This window comes from Haemorhous mexicanus, chromosome 1 (assembly GCF_027477595.1).
Source record: "Haemorhous mexicanus isolate bHaeMex1 chromosome 1, bHaeMex1.pri, whole genome shotgun sequence".
NCBI classification, from domain to species: Eukaryota; Metazoa; Chordata; class Aves; order Passeriformes; family Fringillidae; genus Haemorhous; species Haemorhous mexicanus.
The window spans coordinates 129,422,972-129,427,213 of NC_082341.1; the positions used below are offsets into that span (position 1 = coordinate 129,422,972).

At 44.1% G+C, this 4,242-nt stretch overlaps 1 long non-coding RNA gene across 1 annotated transcript; it reads right to left on the reverse strand.

Moving 5' to 3' along the window:
• Positions 1 to 977: 977 nt before the first annotated feature.
• Positions 978 to 3,950, reverse strand: LOC132335860 (uncharacterized). The gene is made up of 2 exons (XR_009488752.1): positions 3,798 to 3,950; positions 978 to 2,553 (listed from the first exon to the last, which is right to left on the reverse strand). It is a non-coding gene; the product is annotated as an uncharacterized LOC132335860 (long non-coding RNA).
• Between the last annotated feature and the right edge of the window lie 292 nt (positions 3,951 to 4,242).

Below are 4,242 nucleotides of genomic sequence, written 5' to 3' on the forward strand. Positions count from 1 at the left end.
GTTTGATGTAAATAGGCTGCCATGACTGAATTTTTTACTCCAGTAAGCATATTTCTTGGAACATGCTGCTCACTCCCATGCTCCAAAAAAACTGTGAGGGGATGACTCATAGCTAACAACTGTTACTGATCTCATTTCCCTTACTCAAACTCCACAGTTTATGTACAGTTCTGTGTGTGAATGCATCTCCAGTCTTGCCTCGATCAGCCTTAGGAGCAAAGAAGTGAGTTCCTTTCCTTTCTTTTAGTGGACTGGTGCTCATCTCACTAATTTAATGTTCATTTACAGGAACATAATGGAAGTTTAAAGTTCAGTTTATCCCACAGCAACTGCATGTGGTATTTTTAGAACTACTTTCCAAGCATTTTCAGGATAGATGGCCAGGTGAACTTGCACCAGCCTAGACTTTAAGGAGCTATTTATATTATGCATTACCCACTCTGAACTGCTTGTCTGTGCACAAAGATCTCTGCATGTGACACACTTCCTTCCTGGATGTAACTAGACTGCTGTTGTGGTCTTCCACTGCTAAAATCAGCCACAAGAATTTTTATGCTGCAATAATCCTTCTCTGCTGGTGTTTATTTTAGTGGTTCTCCCGTGGCCTCCTCCCATGGCTTTTGCACGTGTGCAGGGTCACCGTGCTGGCAGCCAGGGCACTGTGCCAGCGTCAGCACAAATGCTGACACAAATGCAAGCGCACTCTTCTGCCTCAGGGATGAGCATCCCCGAGCTCATCAGCTCCCTTTCCCGGTGTTCCTGCTTTGTGTTTCCCCCTGGAGCCACCCAGAGTGCCTCAGGAAAGGAGGTGTTGCAGGGAGCTGCACCATCCCCACTACAGGGGCTGGAATTTTTGAGAGAAGCAGTAAAGAGGCTGGCCAAGAAAGACTAAAGCTGGGCTAATAACCCTAGTGACCCAAGGCTACAAAGATGGCTGGGGAACCTGAAGGGGAGACTGCTTGTGGTTGAGCCCACACTGAACACTGGGCTGGATTTATTGCCATGAGTCACACACACTAATCCTCACCTCAAGGCTTTCATTTGGCACCCAGCTCTTGCTTTTCAGTCTCCACTGTCATCCTTTAGCTGAGCAGTTATTTCGCATCAAGAGTTCAGTACAGTCTGTACCAAAAACTTTCCTTATCTAAGTATAAGAGAAGGTGAACAGGTTCTCTTGGAATAAGACAATTAGGCAGTGCTCCTTCTACCACATTGTTCACCATGCTAGCAAGGCCAGCCAGTCAGAGAAAGAAATGAAAATTAATGGGTTTTTTTAGGCAAGCTGCATTAATGTTATTAAATTCACTGCAGGACTAACTAGGCTTTGATAGGAAGTACCAGGTTTTACCAATGAAGTCCACGGTTTTGTACAGGAGAGAAGTTATCAAAATACAGTTTCAACAAGCTTTTCCACACAAGCAATCTCATGAGAAGGTCACAGGCATTAATCAGGCAATGACATTTGTCATTTCATAGAATCACAGAACATTTTGTGTTCGAAGTGAGCTTTAAAGGCCATCTACTCCGAACCCTCCTGCAATGTTCAGGGAAATCTTCAGCCAGGCCAGGTTGCTCAGAGCCCCATCCAGTCTGGCCTTGAATATTTCCAGGGATGGGTCATCCATAACTTCTCTGGGCAACCTGCTCCAATGCCTCACCACTTGCATTACCAAAAAAAGAAAACAAAAAAAATCTCCCTTATATTTGGTCTAAATCAACTGTCTTTTATTTTAAAATCATTACTCTAGTCCTATCACAACAGACCATGCTAAAAAGTCTGTCCCCATCTTCCTTATAAGCTTCCTTTAGGTACTGTAAGGCTGCAATGAGTTCTCCCTGGAGTCTTGTCTTGTCCAAGCCAAACAACCTCAACTCTCCAGCCCTTCCTCATAGGAAAGGTGTTCAAGCCTCCTCTTGACTTGCTACAACAAATCCATGGGGTTTTTGTGCAGATGACCCCACAGCTGGATGCACTAGAGGTGGGGTCCCACAAGACTGCAGTAGAGGGGCACAATCACCTCCCCTGGCCTGCTGGCCAGGGTTCTTTGGATGCAGCCCAGGACATGGCTGGCTTTCTGGGCTGTGAGTGCACACACATGGCTCACATCCAGCTCTTCATCCACCAGCACCAGCACATTCTCCGCAGCAGGGCTGCCCTCAATCTGTTCATCCCCCAGCCTGTATTGACACCAGGGGCTGCCCTGACCCAGGTTCAGTCTTGTACTTGCCCTGGTTTTCTCTTATCAGTTTCACATGGGCCCTCTCCTCAAGCTCATTCAGGTCCCTCTGGATGATGTCCTGGCTCTCAGGTGTGTCCATTTGGTGCATAACTCATCACAGTAGCCCCAAGAGTTGACCCACACCCTAGGTCTGTGAGCAGCAGCTGGCACTTCCACATTTCCACATAGCAGGGGTCACACACCCCTGATCATGCTGCGTGCTGACCCCCTGGTACTCATGCGGGTTTGCAGAAAAATGGTGCCTTTGCTGCCTGCCATACCCAGCCTTCAGCAGAAACATCTCACCACATCTCTCTTCTGCTTCAGGATTAACCTGGTAGTGAAACACGCAGAAAGCTGTCAGAAAGGGAGCATGGAGGGAATATTTCAGAGGAAGGAGAAGACAGAAAAAACCATGCTGTATTCTGCAATAGTCCCAAGCTGGCATTGAGCCCAAGCTCATCTTCTGGCCATGCTGATGGAGACAAACCTATTACTTACACAGAAGCTAACAGAGGCCCAGCTCAGAGGCAAAAGCTAAATGCATTCCCATTTCAATGGCATCCTAGGCTGGGAATGTTGTTTGCAGCTGTATTAGTAAATTAAATGTGCTAGGAACTGTCTCTTCACGTGGAGGAGAGGAGAGGAGAGGGAGAGGGAGAGGAGAGGCAGAAAGGGGGACCTAAAAAGACCTAATGTACTAAAAAATGTGCTACCAGTAATATTTAAAATATTAAAGAGAATTGGCATGAAGTTCATGCTTTAGACAAATACTTGCACAGGCTGTGGTGAGAGCTCATTGCAGAAAATAGAGCAGGGGAAGCTGCACTTTAAAGATTTGAGATGCTATTAGAAGAGATTTCCCTGTCTCATGATGTTTATTAAATATCCAATTTTAGACTAATGATAAGGTCAGACATTAGTACCCAGGTCCTATGTTAATATTTAATATTATTGACCCCCATTCTCATGTTTCAGACGAACATGCTGGAGACTGTCACAAAAATGACATGGGGATGTGGTACATACATATAGGGAAAAACCAGCTGTAGCACTAATTTCTTTGTTGCCTGAAACTAGATTCCTTTTTTGTTTTTTTTCATCTGCAGCTTTGTAGGACCTGTAGGGTATGACAAATATTTATTCTCAGCATAGCATTTTGCTGCACATACAGAAAGGTTGTGGCTGTTTCTCGATGCTCCCTGGCTGCTGCTCCTGTGCTGGTGCCATTCAGTGCAAACAAAGAGAGGAGCAGGGGGAGCATTCATTTCAGTCAGCACCACCAGTTTACAGCATCAACTTTTTTCTCCTGAGCTGCAATATCCCAATGCCAAACATGGACCTAAATGTTAAACTGTTCCATAGCCAAAAAAGAGAATGTTATCTGGCAGCACAGCTCCATTTACCAATGAACTAATGAATACAGAATTACAGATATCTGATTGCTGTTAGGTAAATGTGATAGTGACAATACATTATATACATAATCTGTCCCATGCTGCCATTTACTGAAGTTAGTCTCAAAATGTGGATACTAAATGACTGATCACTGCATCTGCTGATGGTTAAAATCCAAACCTTTTGACAAAATGTAAAAGTGAGTTCAATGTTTATGTTTAAAGGGGAGGGGAGAAACACTCTTGAAAATCATGGACCCCAGCTGGGGAGAAGTGGATAGCTTGTGAGTCCAGACCTCTGTCAGCCACATCAAAAAAAAAAAAAAAAAAAAAAAAAAAAAAAAAAAAAAAACAAAAACCAAACCAAAACATGAGGATGAGAGCTTCAAGAGACTATAGAGATGAGAAAAAAAATAATCATTACAGTATTCCTATATTTTTATAGATCCTAACCTCAGAAAGGCAGAACAAAGAAGTAGTGAGCTTTACCATGACAAAATGATCTTGGAGGTTACAAGTGTTATCAGTGATCTGCAGTAGGTCATTCACAGTGGCTGAGGTGCCAACATCTGCCAAGTAGCTAATTTTGTAGATAGGCTGACCTCAGATAGGACTGATTTCTAATT